The sequence below is a fragment of the Hibiscus syriacus genome, unplaced genomic scaffold (assembly GCF_006381635.1).
Source record: "Hibiscus syriacus cultivar Baekdansim isolate YM2019G1 unplaced genomic scaffold, ASM638163v2 tig00111779_pilon, whole genome shotgun sequence".
Lineage (NCBI taxonomy): Eukaryota > Viridiplantae > Streptophyta > Magnoliopsida > Malvales > Malvaceae > Hibiscus > Hibiscus syriacus.
In genome coordinates, this window is record NW_024063176.1 from 1,645,143 (window position 1) to 1,667,526 (window position 22,384).

A 22,384-nucleotide genomic window follows, 5' to 3' on the forward strand; every position below is an offset into this window, starting at 1 on the left:
AATCTGTCTACCTATTTTAATTCTACCTATTTTAATTCTTTCCCCTATTTCTCTACTATGAAATCTGTCTAGGTCTTAGGAACGGCGAATTGAAAAAAGAAACCTTTTCCTTCTACTCTCTTTTTGGCAATTTTTGTTTCCAATCTTTGTGATATAATTTTTAGTCAATTTGGATAATCAAATTTATTTTCCTTCTTAATTTCACAAGGTTCAAGTTGGGGGGTCTCCTATGTACAAAATAGAGAGAAAGCTTGGTAAAGGTGGATTTGGACAGGTGTTTGTTGGACGGCGGTTTAGTGGTGGAAACGAGCATGCAACTGGATCTACAGCCATGGAGGTACACCATCTTCAACTATCTTAAACCTATAGAAAGTTTAATATGGTCCTAATTCTTTCTATTTATATTAGTTATGTTACTGTTTTTGAGTTCCTTTAGTGGCTCTGAAATTCGAGCATAGAAACAGCAAAGGATGTAATTATGGTCCTCCATGAATGGCAGTTTACAAGTAGGGCTCTATTGCATTTCTAGTTTTTTTAAATCACGATATCTGACAGCATGTTGAGTTTGTGGTGAACAGTGCTCTTGGTGGCAGTCATGGAGTTCCCAAAGTACATTACAAAGGAAAGCAGGAGACTATTATGTGATGGTATGATCTGGAGCTTGTCTTGTATTTGTGAATCTATCTCAAAACCATGCTTGACTTCTGCTTCTGTTTTCAGGTTATGGACATATTAGGGCCCACTTATGGGATGTTTGGAATTCTTCAGGACAAGCGTGAGTCACATTTCTATTTACCTTGTTAATCTCCCCCGTCCTGTCCTTGCCTCCTTTTTCTTTTTGTTTACTTATTTGTAACAACAGTTGAAGCACTTAATATAAGTTTGAAATTACTTCATTACCTTTTTGCTTTGCCCATCAACGTTTACCATTTTAGTTTTCCACTAAAAATTGTATTGAAGCTTTCTTCCCAATATTATCATGTTTTATGGAATCTTTTTACCTCATCCTTTTTATAAACTTTGTGACTGACAGATTATTAGATGGGATAAGCCGTTGATCTTGTATTTAAAAATTTTTGTTTTTAATTTCACGTGCAGGATGTCAGCAGAAATGATAGCTTGTATAGCAGTTGAATCCCTATCAATACTAGAGAGATTCACTCCAAAGGGTTGGTGATATTTTTTTTTGATAGAAGATTAGGCCTCATTAAAACCCCCCTTCATACCCTACATGTTACATTAGTAACATGAAGGACATAGGAAGGAGGAAAAGAGTGCCTCTTAATTTTATTAAGCTGAACAATAATACACATCCAGTCCCTAACCACTAACTGCTTACAACATAACACTTAATACATAACACTAATTACATAACACTTAAACCAAAACACCCTTCAGAAATACAAACAAAACACAGCACTTTAAGAACAGCAACACATAACCTATTAATCAACTTATACCAGCTTTAGCTAACTCATCCGCTTCCCAATTAGCAGCTCTCAGAATATGCCTTGTAATAATACCCTGTCCTTCCACACGAGTAGCTATATCTCTCACCAAGGAGTAGGACTGAAACAAAGGGGTACATAATCTTGATTTTTAATCCACTTCAAAGCACTAGTAGAATCCGATTCCAGGATAATCCTCTGACTTGGAATAGATCCTGCTTCTTCAATAAGAATCAACCCTCTTTTGTTCGCCAATAGCTCTGCAAGTATAGGAGGACCTGCCCCAACCTTCTCTGAAAACGAACCTAGCAGCATACCTCTGCCATCCCTAATCAGTCCACCTATTCCTCCTTTATCCCATCCCTTAACCATCGCACCATCTACATTAAGTTTTATGAACCCTTCCGGAGGAGGTGATTTTAATCATTTGTAGTATGAATATCAGTTTTCATGCAAGCTCTACAAATTAATGATATTAGTTTGCGAACTTTTTTGAATGTTAATCCTATGTTATACCAGTTATGTGCATGGGGATGTTAAGCCCGAGAACTTTCTCCTTGGTCAACCATCTACACCACAAGAGAAGAAATTGTTTCTTGTCGACCTTGGACTAGGTGAGTAAATTTCATTTTATTTCTACAGTATATCTTTTAACTTTTTTAGATTCTTTTCTAATGTTTTGTTTACACCATGACATCGCAGCAACAAAGTGGAGAGATAGCAGCAGTGGACTGCATGTTGATTATGATCAACGTCCTGATATGTTTAGGTGTATAATTTTTTATCTAGTTGGAGATGTTCATAATTAACTATTTTTGCTGAGATATTCTGTTCTCTAATTTTGGTATTCACCAGAGGAACTGTTCGATATGCAAGTGTTCATGCGCATTTGGGAAGAACTGCCAGCAGAAGAGATGATCTTGAGTCTCTTGCATATACTCTAATATTCCTGCATCGAGGTCGATTACCATGGCAGGGCTATCAGGTATGACTGATATAATCATCACAGTGAATTGCCTATCAAAACATTTTAGCATTCATCATCTATAATATATTGTTTTCTTTCTTCTTTTGCATTCTAAATCAAGGGTGACAACAAATCGTTCTTAGTCAGCAAAAAGAAAATGGCTACATCCCCTGAAATGCTTTGCTGCTTCTGTCCTCCACCACTAAACAATTTCTTGAAACTGTGGTGAATATGAAATTTGACGAGGAGCCCGACTACTCCAAACTAATATCCTTATTTGAGGGCTTGATTGGACCAAATCCAGCTATAAGGCCAATAAACACCGATGGTGCTCAAAAGGTATTTACTTGCACTTTTTTTTTATAAGAATTTCAAGCCTCGTTAAAAACCCTCTTCTTGATTAATGGAGCTTGTAGATAAGCTCCTTAATCAGCGGAAGGAAGAAAAGAGTGCCTTAGGATTTTATTGAACAATAAAATCACATAAGATACACCCAACAAAATACCCCAACAGAACCAAATAAGCTCGAAACACCCATAAAACACCCAAACAAAAAAACACAGAATCAACCAATTCCTTCTTTAGCTAAGGCATCAACCTCTAAATTGGCTTTCCTATTTATCCATCTAACAACACCTTCTAAAACATTAAGCCTATGAACAATATCTTTAATAAAAGAAACATAAACATCAAGAACTAAATCCACCTCCTTAACCCAGTCTACTGCCACCTTGCTGTCGCTTTCAATAATCAGACGACCCTTAATCCTCTCTCGTAAATTCGCATAGAACATTAGTCCCTTCTGAATAGCTTTTAATTCCATAAAAGTTGGAGGACTCGGACCAGCAGATTCCTTGAAAGAGCTTAAGGTCAATCCCGAGGAGTCCTTTAAAACACCTCCTATCCCACTCTTCTTCCAATCTCTTGAAGTAGCAGCATCAATATTTAACTTTACAAAACCTTTAGGAGGAGGAGGCCAAGGCAATATAGTTACAATCTGATTAGAATTGAGAGAGCAGGAGTCTCTTAAGGAAGGATCTGATATAAGAGAATCCTTAGGAATAGAAACCTCTTTGTGCTTTGCTAGGAACCAAGAAGCTAGTCTAAACCTTGCTAGGAAAAAATATTCAGCCTATCTAACTTCCCTTCAAACACAGTATGATTCCTAACTTTCTAAGTTGTCCAAAGGACTACCCCAGGAATAAAAGACCAAATCGTAGAGTTAGACTTCAAATCAACCCAAGCTAGAAGAAAGTTTTTAGCATTAACATGAAAAACAAACTTTATCTTCCAGAAATTCAGAAATTTGTTCCAAATAGCCCACACCACCGAACAAGAAAAAAACAAATGCAAGGGAGACTCCTCCCTCTTGCAAAGAGGACATAACATGTCTTCAACAAGTTTTGTCCTAACAACCAGCTTCCCTAACACCACCTGCCACATAAAAGACTCCACTCTTGGCGGTAGCTGACCCCTCCAAATAATATTCTTCCAAAAGTATACCTCTTCCGAACCCAAGTAATGGATGAACAAACTTTAGTACCGGATTTTACAGTGTACACCCCATCCCCAGTATCTTTCCAAATCACCCCATCAGAGAATTCCATAGATAGAGAAAAAGTGGAAATAACAGTCATCAAATTAGCCCACTACTCTACTTCCCAATCATTTAAATTCCTTCGAAACTGCACATCCCAACTCCATCCCAATGAGCTGTAATTCCCAAATTCAAATAATCTGCCCATTTTGTTTGTGGAAATTGAAAATAATCTTGGGAAAATGAATAGAAGAGGATAATCCAAAGCCCAAATGTCCTGCCAGAACCGAATCAATTTGCCATCTCCAACTCGGAAAGAGTACAAACTTCTAAACTTGTAGCCAATACTGTCCTCTTTAAAGTGATTAGTAACCACAGATCTACAAATCCAAGATACTCTTTGTGGGACTTTGCTGTCAAACATTAACAAAGATGGATCCAGATTGTATTTAGAACAAATAAATTCCCTCCAAACAGACTCCCTTTCATTAGCATACCTCCAAGTCCATTTTGCTAAAAGAGCTCTATTCATGAAAATAAGATTTCGAACACCTAACCCCCCCTCGATTTTTGACTTGCACACATTCGGCCAACTAACCCAATGAATCTTATTTTTACCTATTCCCCCTCCCCATAAGAATTTCGACATAATGGAGTTGAGAGATTTAAGAACCGAAGCTGGAATCTTAAATAAAGATAAATATTAAGTTGGGAGTGAACATAGAACCGACTTTATCAAAACCAACCCCTGCTAAAGACAGTGAAGAAGCCTTCCACCCAGCTAATTTTTTGTAAAATTATTAACCACGGGATTCCAAAGAGCTGCTGAATTTCTAGTAGCACCCAAAGGCAGTCCTAAATAGTCTGAAGGAAAACTACCCACTGAACATCTGATAGTATTAGCCCACTGCTGAACTTCATCTTCATTCAAATTTACACCAAACAATTTGCTTTTCTTCATGTTAAGCTGTAAACCATAAATGATTTGAAACACTCTAAGCACCCTCTTCACATTTAAAATCTGAATTTTAGAAGCCTCGCAAAATATAATGAGATCATTCGCGAACTGTAAATGAGATAATTTAAAAGAACCCTCCTCCCTGCCTATAACCAGTCCGGAAAAGTCCCTGTGCAACAGCCTTTAAAATCAGCAGATTGAGGAGTTCTCCAATAAGATTAAACAACAAAGGTGATACTGAGCATCCCTGTCTAAGTCCCTTAGCCATTGGGAATTCCTCAGAAGGAACTCCATTAACTAAAACAGAAACTGAAGTCATGGTTACGCATTTTCTGATCCAACCTCTCCACCTGGAACCAAATCCCATTTTCTCCATTACTAGAAACAAAATGTCCCAGTCAACCGAATCATAAGCTTTCTTGAAATCTGCCTTGAAAACACAACCCTTAAGACCATTTTTCCTCCAATAATCCACTCCTTCATTAGCAATTAAAGATCAATCCAATATTTGTCTACCTTGGGTGAAAGCAAATTGTGTAGGGCTAATTAGGTCTGAAATACAGCTCCTCAACCTCCTCGATAGGCACTTAGAGAGGATCTTATATAATCCACCAACTAAGCTAATAGGCCTATAGTCATCAAGATCACCACTGTTAGAGACCTTAGGAATAAGAGTAATAAAGGTATGATTGATGCCATGATCCCAATCTTTCCCCAAATAGAAGTTATGGAAGAACTTTATAATCTCTCCTTTAAGTACATGCCAATATCTTTTGAAAAGACCCAAATTAAAACCATCTGGCACGGAGCTTTATTGCTATTGCCACACTTTAAAGAATCCCATATTTCCTCCTCTGTGAATTCTTTCTCCAAACTCAAACTCTGCTCCTCGATAGGGGCACTTAGAGAGGATCTTATATAATCCACCAACTAAGCTAATAGGCCTATAGTTATCAAGATCACCACTGTTAGAGACCTTAGGAATAAGAGTAATAAAGGTATGATTAATGCCATGATCCCAATCTTTCCCCAAATAGAAGTTATGGAAGAACTTTATAATCTCTCCTTCAAGTACATGCCAATATCTTTTGAAAAATCCCAAATTAAAACCATCTGGCCCATAGCTTTATTGCTATTTCCAGACTTTAAAGTATCCCATATTTCCTCTATAATTCTTTCTCCAAACTCAAACTCTGTTGAACTGAAATACTGGAAAAATCCAACCCAATATCTTCACTTCTAAGGTAGATTTATCATTAAAAGCCTTAAAGAAGTGGTCTTTGACAGTGGTCTTTATAACATTTGGGTCTTGAATAACATTACCCCTGCTAATAAGAGCATTCAAAGCATTTCTCTTTCTCCTAACTGAAGCACATGTATGGAAAAATCTGGTATTTCTGTCCCCATCTTCAACTCACTTCGATCTTGAATTCTGGAACCAAATCTGCTCCTCTATCTTATGCAACTTCCATAATTCTGATCTTAACTCCTTCAACTCAACTGCTTTCTCACCATTAGAACCATCTTGTTGCTGTTGTATCTCCCCTTCTAGCTTTTGAATCTTCAATTCTAATTCTGAAATTAAAGCTCCTGGAAACTTGTCTCTCCTCCCTGTCCAATTTTTTATGGTTGTTTTGGTTTTTTTCAGAATGTTGAAAATTCCAGTATTCCTCTGAATTTCTTTGCATTCTTGAATTGAAAAGCTGACCAAATCCTCGAATCCAGCTTCATCCACCAGATAATTAAACAGTTTAAACGGTTTTTCCCTCAATTAACACCTCCATTTTCGATTATTACTACATTATGGTCTGACACAGATCTTGGCAGTAATGATTGTGTTAAATCTGGAAAAGCAGCCATGAATTGGCTATCAACCAAAAATCTGTCTAGCCTAACAAAGGTCGGGGAATCTTGGTTGTTACACCAAGTAAACCTACCTTCACTCGAGGGCAAATCAATTAGACCTGTATTAAGAAGAAATTGACTGAAAATCTCTATTGAATTCCTGTTCTGGGCTCTACCAATCTTCTCTTCATGTAGATAAACATTAAGGTCCCCTCCAACACAAATAGGCTCAGTATCCTACTATGAAAGTGCTTAACTCTTCAAAAAAGCTCCCTTTTCCTCCTCAACCGAAGGACCATACACATTAATGAATCTGCACCTGAAATTATTGGCACGAAACCTCCCGATATAGCAATAAATCTTCTGGTTATAAACTGATTTTGCAACTCAAAATCGTTGTCATCCCAGCAAATCAGTAATCCCCCTGATGACCAACCGATGGAGACTCATAACCCTTGCAAATTATTTAACCCGTTCCTTCTAAGAAAAGAACTTTGAATCTTCTCCAGTTTCGTTTCCTGCAGCCAAAGAAAATGAGGATAGTATTTAGAAACTAACCTCTGAACAACCCTTTGTTTCTCTCTTCTACCCAAACCTCTAACATTCCATGTTACTATAGATAACTTTAACATCATCATAGAGAAATCAACCAGCTAAACCCCCGCAAAACCCCCTGTTTGTCCATACTCAAGCCTTTCTCCAAACTAATAATCTTATCCAAAAGGCTTGTTGTCCTTGCTTAAAAGAAATCCCCAGCAGCTTACTTATCCCAAGTAGCTATAGCTTCTTCCAATAAATCTGAAAAGACTGAAGAGGAAGCTGTTGAAATGCTCACTCTTTCTAGAGCTTCCCTTAACAAATGTCTTCTAGCTCTTCTGTTAAAAAAACCAGATTCGAAGCTTTGGTTTTCGCCCATTGACTGCAATCCTTCAGCCACCCTATCCACACTATCCCCCGAACTCCTTCCATCATTAACATCCTCAACCCTGAAACTCTAAATCTGCTGACAAACTATCCAGTTGAATACCTCTGGAATTCATATTTTTTCAGTCCCTGACGATTAAGGCATTATCTTTCCCAGACTTAAAATTCAAGAGACTTCCAAGCCAGTATTGTCTGTCCCTACACCTTTTGTAAACCCTTTTGTAGCTTCTGATTTTTTTTCTCTAACGGTTCACTTTTGGTACTTAACGAGCTATCAGACCGGCAAAATAGTCTACCCTTTGATTTGCTTCCTGAGATATCAATTCTAGGCTCTATCACCATTAACTCAGAATCCTTAACTCGTAAACCACCTGTTCAATAATCTCTGAATCTGACCTCTTCCCCTCTTCTTCTTTACTATAAATTCCTGACTTAGCCAAATTCTGATCCTGAACCATTTTCCCAAATTTATCAATTTTAATTCTTGGCCCAGCAAGAATAATCCTTATTACATTAGGGCCAGAATACCCATCTTCTTCTGATTGGGCTTTAGACCCATCAGCCGTCATTTTTTAATCTCTCAACCCCAAACCTGCAAACTCACCCACTTGATACTCCCTCCATTCTGCACTTCTGACTTTCTTTTAATGCCTGACCCAATTGTACTAGACTATTGAAATTTGTTTTCATGCATGTTGCTTGTGATACTTATTTTATTTATTTTAAAATAATAATTATATAATACTGATATTTAAAGTCCTTTTGTCAATGCATCAAATTAGGTTGCATGCAAATGTGTATAAAAAATAACAAGGGTAATTTGATATAGAGAGGCCAATTTGAATGTATTCAATGTAAATACATATTCATATTAGGGGGGTTAAAAGATCTTGGAGGGGGCCAATGTTTCCCCTGGCTCCCACTATCATTTGCATCGAAGACTTTCCTTCAGAAAATCTGTATCATATAATAATAACCATGAATATTTGGTAGATTATTTATCAAGTAGGCCAAAAGCGAGGTAGGTTGAATATTGACGAAGAAGAAGATCAACCCAAGAAGAAGGTTCGTGTTGGTGTTCCTGCTACACAGTGGATTTCAGTCTACAATGCAAGACCTCCAATGAAGCAGAGGTATTTGGAATAGTTTTCATTTTCATTGCCCCAGTTTTCACTTTCCGTTTTTGACCTTGCAATTTAATTGTTTGTTATCATGCAATTAGGTATCATTACAATGTCACTGATGCAAGGTTGCTCAACATGTGGAGAAAGGAATAGCAGATGGTCTGCTAATAAGCTGTGTGGCATCTTGTTCCAATCTTTGGGCATTAATTATGGATGCCGGGACTGGTTTTACTAGCCAAGTTTATGAGCTATCACCTTCTTTCTTACATAAGGTTACCTACCTCCCATTGCATATTGTTGTGATTGCTATTTTTTTATTCTTTTCGTATTATAAGAAAAATATTTATGTTAAGGACTGGCTTACTCTTCCAAATATACAGGAATGGATCATGGATCAGTGGGAGAAAAATTATTACATCAGTTCTATTGCTGGTTCAAACAGTGGAAGCTCCCTTGTTGTCATGTCCAAAGGTCAGTTCATCTTTAACAATTATCTTTCAATTTATTACAACGTAGTGATCATTTTGTAACTTTTGAAAGTTCAGTGACCTATGGCCATTTGAGCATAGTTGAGTGACCCTTTGGGGTACTTTACACTCTTTTTTAATTTACATTAAGGCTCAAGATTTCTCAATCATGATAATCTCTTTAGGTATCAATACACACAACAATCGTATAAAGTGAGTGAATCTTTCCCTTTTAAGTGGATAAACAAAAAGTGGAAAGAGGGTTTTTCTGTCACCTCGATGACAACCGCCGGGAGCCGATGGTTGTTGTTATGTCTCGCAATGCAGGCTTCAGTGATCAGGTTTTCTCAGATGCACTGGTTCGAGTTCATTCGGTCCTTTCTCATCCTCACCTGCTATCTTATTAACTATCGACCGGTTTTGTAGGTTGTGGAACTTGATTTCCTCTACCCAAGTGAAGGAATACACAGACGTTGGGATAGTGGTTATAGAATCACATCGACAGCTGCAACTTCGGATCAAGCTGCTCTAATCTTGAGCATCCCGAAGCGCAAGCCCGGTGACGAAAATCAAGAAACTTTACGCACATCTCAATTTCCCAGCACACATGTAATGGTAATGCTTTCTTTTGCTACCTGCAACGTATGCTTCATGTGGATTTTGTTGTTATGCATGTATTTTATTCTCAAGTGGATTTTGTTATCCTGTGTAGGAAAAATGGGCAAAAAATCTCTATCTCGCTTGTCTATGCTATGGAAGGACTGTATCATGAAATCGATATGAATGGCTGCAATTTTTCTTGGGAAAAAATCGCTGTTTGTTTTCTTCCCCTACCTATTGTCTCTCATCAGTTTTCTTTTGACAGTTCCTTGTAATTGCAATTTAGCCCCTCTAATTTAGTTTCTGTATTTTGGAATACAAGTGTTAACACTCTTTACTAGTAGCTGTTAATTTGATTATTTGTAACATATATAATATAATATTTTGGTACAATATCAAAGCTTACTTTAAAGGCGAGAAGGGTTTCACAAGACGGACAATTGAAATTTGCAATTGCCAATTTGAATATAAATTTGAGTTGACGTGATGATCTGATATGTTTATAAAAAACAAATTTTAATTGGGTTTGAATCAAATTTTGTAGAAGGTGAGATCGGATCATTTTTGAATAAAGAATCTTTGATCCTATCAGTATAATTTTTATTTTATATATTTAAATATAATTGTTATAACACTATAATTTTCTCGATTAGATCTTTAATTTATTAAATAAAAATAAAAATAAAAATATATATTTATATTAAGTTCAGATCTAAACGAGTGTAGAGAATATGTTTCTCGAGTCGGATTAAATAAAAATCCGACTCATTACCATACCCAATAATACCATGAGATTAGCTCGAACAATCTAACCAGAAATAGCAGCAATTTATAGTTTCCCCCCAATCCAACAATCAAAAGAAAACAGAAGGGAGAGGTTTAAAAAACCAAACACATTTCAATTCGCATACCGTCTTACAACAGAACAGGGAAATGAAAATTTTGAAAACCTCAACGAAGCGGATGAAAAGGAGGCAACCGCAGCACTGCTTCCTCCGTTTCATTCGGATCCGATCTCAGTATCTGTAAACAAAAAACCCAAACATTTTCAACCAAATAAAAGAAGGGGAAAAAAAACCAACGACGTGCTGAAATTCGATTGTATAACAAACAATTTGATTTAAAGGTCCTTACTGGGTCTTGGAGATGAGGCTTGGTGTCGTCTTTTGCAGGCTTGAACGGCGGCTTCAATGGGTTTTCGCTCTTCGGCTGCGTTTGGCTTTGGATTTTCTTGCTGCCTTTCATCGGAATCTCTGATCCTTTCATTTCTCTCCTTTCTTCTTTGAAGTGTTTGATTCACACTGGTGTACAGTATAACAGAGAAAAGTTTTGAATATCAGTCATCTAAACGTGCCGTGTTAAATGTTTTGAGTCTGGCCTAACATTGGTTTTAGTCCCTTTATTATGCTGACATTTGTAATTGAATCCTCTACAAAAGTTGCACACAATACTATTAATATGTGCAAATTGATAGTGCTATTAGTTGATACTGTTAAATTGATGAAGTAAAATTTTAAATTTAATTATAAGTATCTGATTAATTTACAAATTTATTATTAAATAAACATGATCAATGAATTTTACGTGAACGTAACAGTATGAAATATTATTAAGGGTTAATGAAAAAAATAAGATTTTAAAGTGTATGCAAAGTTAATTTTTGGTGCATAAACGTTAAAAGTAGAGGTGTTTAACGTTTCCAATGTTACACTTTTAAGTGACTGGACCATAATCACCATCAAATTTGGTTGTTATCCAACACGTGTCATGCATATAAAATTTCAAAAAAAATTAAAACACTTAATATCATAATTTAAAAAATCCATTTTTTTGAAATTATTAAAAAAACTCACATTATTTGTTTTCTCCACCTTCGATTAGTCACCACCGATTCGTGAATGTCACCTTTAACACCATCAGAACCATTCCACCACCACGATCAAAATTCAATCTCCCACCCACCGTAAAAGTACGTCTTTCGTCGTAGAAAGCATCACGAAGGGTCATCGGAATTCAAGTTTTCCTTTGTTGTTTTTCGACGATTCCAACAGCTCCTGCTATCTGTGCCTTACACGATCGCCACCATTGATTTCCTTGTCCTACTCTGAAAAAACCTAACTAGTGATGACCCTTTTGTCGTCAGAGATAGGGGGATGAGAGGGAGAGAAAGCAAGGGGTGGGAGGAGGGGACGATGCAGGACGGAGAAGATTTTTTTAAAAAAAATCTTTTTTTTAATAATATTTTTATTTTTAAAAAGATAAAAAATATAAATATGATCACTTAATATTTTTTTAACGATAAACACCTAAAAGTGTAACTAGAGAAAACGTTAGGCAATTGATTTTAACGAAAAAAAATTAAGTACTAAAAGTTAACTTTAAGTTTAATTTAGACGTTTTTTTTTACGTTAAGCATATTATTAGATACATAAGGATAGTATCCACCAAATAATTCTTCCTACTATTTGCATTGTACTATTGGCTATGTGAATTGGCATGAAAATTATACAATGTTACTATCAAGTTGCTACGTGTTACTTGACATTTAAACATATTGGACCTACCTGTGAATTAACCTACCATTGCATGAATTCTATACCGTTACCTTATCTTTTGGTCATATGAGCTATATGTATGTTTAATATTTGGTCAAAATTTATGGTTAGTGCTTTTACTAGATATAAATTATGGATTTAGTGTTTGAACTTTAACTTAATCAATTTTTTAGTTTTTAAACTTTTTAAAGTTTCAATTTTGACCCAAATAACAAAGAGAATACAACTAAATTGCATAATTTTAAAATTATCAAATTGAAGAACAACGATTAAACCTATAACTAATGTACAATATAAGGATTCACAAAATTTAATTTAATAGATTTTATAACTATTATTTAAATCAAAAATAAAATTATGAAATTTGAAGAGTATAAAAACTAAAAAATGACCAAATTAAAATATAAAAAATCAAAATCACAACTTGTACATAGTACAAGTACTAATCATAGAATTTAACCTTGAAACTTCAAGCAACTGTGAAACTGGAACTAGGATTAAATATTGATGGAACTAAATTGTTTCAAAGTACAATGATTTATTAAATAGAATGTCATTATAAAAAAAAATCTAAGAATCTCCTCTCAATCTAAATTTCTACTTCCTCAAACAGAATTTTTAAATCCGTAATTTGAGAGATAAAATAAATATTAAAGTAATTTATACATTTAATATTTAAATTATTAATTTTAATATGTTTTAATATTTATTATATAATTTAGAGTAAATACATAAAATTATACATACATATATATGCGTACAAATTTTTTTATAATTATCGATATTCGATTTATAAATTAAATAATCTAAATTAAATACTGTAGAGACGAGAGTAACCTTCCCAGCTTACTCTATTCTCAAACGTTTTTTATTTTATTTAAACATGTGACTTTACTTAGTATAAACTAGTGTATCATCCCATTAAACTAACTAGTTAGTAGTAAGCATACAAATCTATTGATCTATTGTTTATAACATCTTACAAAATACGTACAAATCTACATACATACATATACGTCTCCTAATCCATAGAATCACATCATTTAACACCAAAAGGAAACCAATGCTGGTGAAAATAAGACTGGTAAGACACCATATAAATGAGCAACACAAGCACAAGTCCGACCCCAAACGGCGACCAATCCGTCTCGGTAACATACGCCGACTGATCGTAAAAACCAACCCTTTCTGCAGAAAAGCAGTGAAGCAGCAGCAGCAACACCACCGGCGTCAACATGAGGAAGAACTTGAACTGGATCATGAGATCTTCGAGCCTGGACTCGTAGTTTATGAACCATGACAAACCCAGTACGAAGAAGAGGACTAGGACGAAGAAACATAAGTGGAGAGGTGGAGGGGAGAGGTAGTCAAGGACTGAATCTGTGTATCTGTTGTAGTTTCTAGCCATGGCTATGGGTTTTTTTATTACTGGTTTTGGTATATGGGATTTATATACAGAAAAAGTGGGAGGGAATCACTGTTTCTTGGAAAGAGAAAAATTCTCTAGAATCAACTGGGCTGTGTGTTGGAAGAGAGAGAGAGTGGAGTGGCGACTTGGTTTTATACACGGAGTGAGTTAGTGGATGAAATTTATTCTTTTTTTTTTTTAGTTTTCATCTCACACAATATATTATTTTTTTAATTTTACGTAAATTTAAGATAAGATGATTGAAAATATATGATTTATATTAATTCTTTATTTTTTTATGAAATATATTTTTATTTTTTATTGTTAATTTCGGACATCTATTTTTATCTATCAAACGATCCTAAATGTATGTAAAACTAATGAATTTTACATTGTGTACGAGATCCTATCCCTATATAATATATTTAATACTTAATATTTTCAGTTATTTTGATTAATTAATATATTTCCAATCAAATTGATCGATAATCGAATATTAAAAAAATTATCCAATATCTAATTACTCGACCAATTAATTGCATTAAACTTCAATTTACTTAATTAGTTCGATTAAAATTGAATAAAAAAACTCCCCTACCTGAATCTAAAGCAATATGATACTAAAATATTCAAGCATTTACTACCCAAACAAAAGACCTTTAAGATTAATCCTTGACTTATATTACATAGCCACTAGTCATTTCACTTATCACCTTATCTTAAATAGTAATTTTTAGTTTATGTTTATCAATTAAATAATTGCTTCTTTTTTTTGGTAATGTAAAGTAAGCAACTAAACGTTAACTAAAACTAGTGTTCTTCCTCTTGGATCAATAGCTTCCTTCATTTATGGAGGATCCAGGACAAATTTGTGGTTACTGTTTATATATATATATATAGATAGATAGATAGATTTTTTTAATTTTATTTTAAATTTGCTTCTTAATTTCTATATCTATTTACATTTTATCTTTCAATCTAATATTTTAATTTTGTTCTTGATCGACGATACACAATGATAGATTCAAAAATATTATTTAGAGTAGGTACATATAATCAACAACATAAATTTTTTTATATGAAATAAGCACAAATGAAATTTCAAGGTGCACACCATAAGTAAAATAAACAATTAACTGAAAGAAATTCAAATTTTAAAATAAACATTTGCTCATCCTGAAATACACTTGCATCAGTCATTACATATATATATATATATATATATAATGCAATTGATCATTAGTTTATTTATGATGTTATATTATGAATGTTATATTATGAATGTTATTTCGGGTATTAACTGCCCAATGTAAAATTATGTTGATATACAATGTCATGAATGAAATAGATATAGATTTATATGTCCAAGTAGGTCATTGAGGGACAATGGTATAGGTGGCATGCCATAGAGTCCAACAGCAAGCTGCATATTGATTTAGCACTATAGTGTATATAAATGACACTTAGTGCATATGGTGGGCACAACCTTATTTGCATTAGCACTTCGGTGCATATTTGACTCTTGTACACATGTTCTTATAGGCTTATATCTAAGCTATGGTTTATTGGTTAATAAATTATAAGCAGGTGATTAAGCTTATGGGCTTATGGAATAAATGACAAGTATATTGGTAAGAAATTATGTACATTGTTTATTTCATGTTAATATGTGTAACATAAAGGTGATATAGGTAAAGTAATCATGATGCATTGAGTATTGTTATTTCTTTATATATACATCGTATTGCACTGGTTATTATTATTGTCTCACTAAGTGTATACTTAGCGTGTGATGATTTTCACGCGTAGGTAAAAAGCAAAAAATTGAAGTAAGGAATATCAAACATCACACTCATCAAGAGGTATATCTATAATATCAGTAATTACATCAATTTGATGTAATTTAAATTTGTAGTTAGCATGTATATAATAATAATAGTTGGTTTATACTAGTTTAGATATAACCAGTAATAAATTATAAGTTAGTCATGTTGGTAATGATGGATAATGGTTAAAATAAACAATGGATAGTTTATATTAGTGTTTGTAATTATTAAATGAATTACAAGTTTAATAATATGGTAACCAATAGAATAAAATGGAGCTATTGATTTAGGTTGAATATAGGAAATTTTTTAACAGCTATTAGTTATGTACCGCTAAACTACTACCTGAAATTGGATTTAGTTTGGTTAATTAAAAACTATAAATTGACTTTACTTGATAAATCGATAAAAATGATTTAAGTTTAAATGTTATAAAATTAGTTTGTGACATTCTGACTCGTATTTGGAAATTAAATACGGGTAAGGGTGTTACACGTTGGATGAATGAAATTAGATGGTTAAGATTAACAGCAAGATACGAGAAGATATTTGGGGGAAAAAGAGAGTTAATCTCAACAATTTATTTTCACTCATCTAACGATCCTAAATTTGTGAAAAACTAAAGAGTTTTACATTGTGTAAGTAAATCCTAACCCTAATTTAATTATTAACATACCAATTATATATATATTATATCTGGGTCACTAAGATTGAGGACATACGCTGGAGCAATTGAGCCACCCTAGATACTCATGTCAAGTAGTATACAATAATGTATATATTGATGCTATAATTAATGCCACCCTATATTGATGCTATAATTAATGCCACCCTCAAAATTGAAATTTAAAATATGTATATTCTTTAAACTAAATTTAATATTTCCTTTTCTTTTTACATTTATATTTAATGAATATATATGATTTTAAATTGAGTTTTTAATTTAATTAATAATTTTTTTATTAAATATAAAATATATAGAAAATATAAATGATTCAATTTATATTTAAATGTACGAATCATTCATATTTTTCGTATAATTTTTTTTGTATAAACTATTATTTAAAATATATTTATATAAATATATATTTATATTTAAATGTATAAATAAAAATATATTTATATATTTAAATGTATAAATAAAAATATATTTATATATTTAAATGTATGAATCATTTATATTTTATGTACATTTTATTTTTAATAAAAAATTATTAATTACATTAAAAATACTCAATTTAAGATTATATATATAATCATTAAATTATAAATGTTAAAAATATAAATATTAAATTTAGTTTTAAAAAATATAAATCTTAAATTTAATTTTATTAAATTTAATTTTATGAAATCTATCCCCACTATTATTCAAATATAAGATTTTCTTCAATCATTTAGTGCTTTCAAATTTTTTATTTGGTCAATGTTCGAATCTTATCATTTTCATTTTTTTCCGGCATTAGTTGTAGTATCTATATATTTATTATTTAACTAAATAAACTAAAATTAATAAAAAAAATCTTCTTTGTAACTCGGGTTTTCTAGCATGCGTCTACCTTCCCTATGACCGGTTCTTTTCAAATCCACCACCACATTTTATCTTTTTTGTAACTTAATTTTCTTCTAACCAGATAATAACACGTGTTACTATTTTGATTGGATAAAAAATTCATTTAATTAAATAAATTAAAATTAATAAAAAATCTTTAAATCAGGTGGTGACATGTGTCACTAACAACACATGTCATGATCATGTGTTGGCACATGTTAGATCTTGATTGAATGGTTAATTTATTAAATTAAATTTAAATTATGATCAAATTGATATAATATATAAATATTAAAGATTAAATTTATAATTATGATAGTTTTTTAACTGACACGTCAGTATTTCCGTTAATTGCTAACAACTAGTGGCTTGATTGACAACAATTAAACAGTTAGATAGTTCGATTGACAAAATTGAAAATCAGTGGCAAAAATAAAAGGGCTGCTTAGTTTTGTGGTCAATGATATAGTTTACCCTTATATTTATGAACATTACAATAAATGGTTAAACTCAACTTTGGCCCCTTTATTATGCTGGAACTTAGAATTCAATAATGTATTTTTGTTTTTATATAATTATCCAAAATACCATAAGAAATGCTGAAGTGTTCATTCTTATATTTTTGTGATTTCCTTTAAAATATTTTTTATTCATCGTAAGTCTCTTCACCTACAAGCAATTGATTTTAAGTATCTATTCAACGATAGTAATTATAATTGTGTGTCAATTTGACTTTTGGTGGAATACTTGTTGCATAATATTACGGATTGCGAGTTTGGGTTCAAGATATATGTGAAAATGTTTGTCGAAGAAATTTTGCGCAGAGTATAAGATTTGTCCAGCCCATCAGTTTTGATTCGACTTTTAAAAGATAAAATATATTATGTTAATTTAAGAAGATAACTACTTAAATTAAATGAATAATGTAAACATGATATTGATTTAAATTTAAAATCTATAAAATAAGATTTTTTTAGATAAAATTCAATCTCAATCATCCATGTAGTTTATTATGAACCATTGGATTTATGGGCTTCAACTATAAATTGAGGTCTACTACAACCTCATTTTTCACTTCAGTTTTGAGGAATACAAGAAGCATCCAATCAAAAAGCATAATAGCCTCGTGTGTATGACGATATTTTTCATAATTGAATTAAAAGATAATATTTAGTTATTTTAAATTATCGAAAAGGGTTGTTCTAAACCAACAGATAGTCTGATTCTAGTGATTTAAAATAAATAAATATGCTCCATAAAATAAAATAAAATGATAACACATTAAAGTTGATCAAGAGGATGGAAAAAAGAAATAGTCTTCTATTTAAACTTATCGAGGATATACCGTTTGGCCCTATTCGAAATTCTAGTCTCGATATTTGTAAATATTTGAATATTCTTTATTCGTCTTAAATGATGTTGTAATCTCGATTAATAAAGGTTTTGTTGCATAGCCTCAATGTGAGTAAAAAACTAATGTTAAATCCCAAGGAAAATATCGATGTTTCTTTTTTTTATCTTGGTAATGAGAAAATCATTGTTCTATTTCATTTTAGAGGTATTTCTCTTCGATCCGAAATGATAAAATATTGTCCTTTTACATTAGAAACTGTAAGTTCCTGAAAAGAAATATTGGTAATTCATCGCTTTAGTTGAAAATATTAGGGCGTTGTTCTACCTTATATTAGGAGGTTAACTCTCTCCAGTCAAATGCAATGAATTGTTGACTTTTTTCTTTAGAATTTTAAATGGTTAAATGGCATTGTATTTATTCGATTTGAAAATAGATCACTAATTAAATTAAATTTGAAATTTTAATTTACTATTGCAAAGATAACAATTAATCAACTAGGTATCGATTTTAGGGTGTTGTGGGGGTGTTAATCCTTCCTCATATGTAATCGACTCCCGAACTCATTTTTTCAGAAACCAGACCCAAAAGTTGTTAAATTTTTGTTAAAATAACGATATAGTTTTGGGTGATCTAATCACACTCTAAACAAAGATTGGTGATAACTCCCTCAATCCATATTGTTTATTTTTAAAGGAAAATTCAATATTAGTCAAAAAAGAACCCTAAAACCTATTTTTTCGATTTATCAAGACATTCTGATAGTCTAAAGCCGTATGAATCTAGAGATGGGCACGAGGCTCGAACCTGACGGGTTTTGATCTGACCCGATCTTATTGGGTCTGATTTATTTTTTGAAAAATTCAGGTCCAGGTCAGATTAGGTTGGGTTTTTTAGAGGTTATGTTCGAGTTGGGTCAAGTTCAGGTTTAGGAATAATTACAATAATATCTCCATATATATATTACAATTAAATTCTTATTTTTTATTGAAAAATAATAATATTTTTTATAAATACATTATTTCAGATCGAATCGAGTCGGGTTCAGATCAGATGAAGGATGTATACTTTTTAGATCTGGTAGAAGGTGTATAATTTTCGAATCATGTCAGTCGTGTTGAACGGAAACCTGATCCAACACGACTTATACCCGTCCCTGTAAAAATCGGCTAGTTGGTCCCGTGACAATATGCACTCACCAGTTAATTTGACATATATTCAAATATAATGGAGTTAGCAGCCCATATGGTGTTCATTTCTCCATATATTGGGCAAACCTTTAATCTGTCACATTGTAATGATACCTATGATATCAAAACAGTTACTTGTAGAAAATTCGATATTCATTTCCATTTTAAAGTCCCCGAACTCTATTTTCTTTTTAAAACCTAGAGTTCATCTCATATAAGATCATCAATAATTAAAAATATATGTATTTAGTGGTCACTAACTCTTTATTTAATAAGAGAGATGCGAACTTGATTACTTTTCATAGCGGGGGGCATTGTACCCAAATCGACTACATCCTGGCTCGAAATCGGGATCGATGGGCTTGCATTGACTGTAAGGTGTACCTTGAAGAGGCATGTGCATCACAACACAAATTGTTGGTTTTGGTGTTCCGCGTACCGCACGGGCGGAGCACTCATAGGAGAGCTAAACTGGGTAAACCTAGGATCCTTTGGAAGAAGTTACATGGAGCGACAGCTGATGACTTTAAGAGTAAGGTTTTGTCTAATACAGGTTTTGGAACTACAATCTCAAATAATGCAGATTTGTTATGGGAAAATATGGCAAATTCCATCAGAGAGATGGGCAAAACCACCCTGGGGTTGTCGATGGGGAAGGCCAAGGAACATAAAGAATCGTGGTGGTGGAACGACGAAGTCCAAACTAAGGTGAAGACAAAGCAAACTTGCTTCAAGGAGTTACTACAATGCAATGACGACGAAGAAAGGTCGAGAGCTAAACAAAGATACAAGGAGGCAAAGCGGGAAGCCAATAAAATGGTGGCTAAAGTAAAGGATAAGGCATACGAGGAAATGTACAAGAGATTAGACACCAAGGAAGGACAAAACGGTATCTTCAGGCTTGCAAAATCTAGGGAGAATAAGAAAAAGGATCTAGGTAGCATTAGGTTTATTAAGGACAACAATGGTGTTCTTCTAGCGAAAGATCATGATATTAAGAGGGTTTGGGGTAGTTACTTCTTTGGCTTATTTAATGAGGGTGCCTCTCCCTGTAGAGATATTACCGTTGATGGGTCAGTCGACCATCATACTATGGCCAATGACTGCCCTACAAGTAGGATTGGGTTTGAGGAAGTCAAAATGGCTCTTAGAAAGATGAGAAGGGACAAAGCTGTCGGTCCTGATCAAATTCCTATCACTGTGTGGTTGGCCCTAGGAGAAGAGGGAGTTAAGTGGTTGACCAACATCTTTAATATTATTTTAGAGACTACCAAGATGCCAGAGGAGTGGAGAGAGTCCACGGTGATACCAATCTATAAGAATAAAGGAGATCCCCAACGTTGTGGTAACTACAGAGGTATTAAACAACTTAGTCATACCATGAAGCTATGGGAAAGGGTGATAGAGGCTAGGTTGAGACAAGTTACTAGGGTTTCGAAAAACCAATTTGGATTTATGCCAGGCAGGTCTACCACGGAGGCGATTCATCTATTTCGACGACTTATAGAGAAATATAGGGAAAAGTCTATAGATATTCACATGGAGTTCATTGACCTTGAGAAGGCTTATGATAGCGTTCCCCGAGATACGATTTGTAAGACTTTGGAAACGAGACGGATCCCAACTGCTTATATCCGGGCGATTCGTGATATGTATTGTAGATCTACTACACACGTCAGGACTACAGTTGGTGACACCGAGGCATTCCCGGTGGAAATCGGACTCCACCAGGGGTCGGCTCTTAATCCTTACATCTTCGCCTTGATTATGGACGACATCTATTGTGCGACACCAGACGGTGTACCATGGTGTATGTTTTTCGCTGACGACATTGTCCTAGTTGTTGAAACAAAATCCGAGTTGAATAATAGACTGACTACCTGGAAGACTGCTTTAGAAGAAAAAGGTCTAAGGATCAATATTGAAAAGACAGAGTATTTATGTTCAAACTTCAGTGGGGACCAAAACGATGAAGATGTAGAAGTATGCATAGAAGGACACGTTCTCCCCTCAAAGGATTGTTTCAAGTACCTAGGGTCTATGATACATAAAGATGGGGGTGTAGATGATGATGTAACACACCGTATAAAGACGAGATGGCTAAAGTGGAGGGCTGCTACTGGAGTTTTGTGTAACAAGAAGGTGCCTCTAAAACTTAAGGGAAAATTTTATAGAATGGCAATAAGACCAACGTTGTTGTATGGATCAGAATGTTGGGCAACCAAGAAGGATCATGTAAGGAGGATAGAGGCTGCAGAAATGAGAATGCTTCGATGGACATGCGGTAGGACTCTGTGGGATATGACAACAAACTCTACTATTAGGATGTCCTTGGGGGTGGTGCCTATTTCTGAAAAATTGAGGGAGGGAAGACTACGGTGGTTTGGGCATGTCCTTAGGCGACTACCATCGGATGCGGTCAGGAGGGTAGAGTCGATTACAGTCGACGGTGCCAGAAGGAGAGGACGACCAAGGCAGAAGTGGGAAGACTGCTTGAGATCTGATTTGATGGATTTAGCCCTTACCGAGGACATGACCTCTGATAGGAAAGTATGGAGACTAAAGACTAGGGTAGTCGAGTAGTGTGGGTCACATCTCTAGGGTGTATCATCTCTGTCTTCTTTTAATGCCTTTG

General features: G+C 33.8%; 1 pseudogene; it reads left to right on the forward strand.

The window, feature by feature from the left end:
• Window positions 1-57: 57 nt before the first annotated feature.
• LOC120170396 lies at window positions 58-10,153 on the forward strand (annotated as a pseudogene).
• The last annotated feature ends 12,231 nt before the right edge of the window (window positions 10,154-22,384 follow it).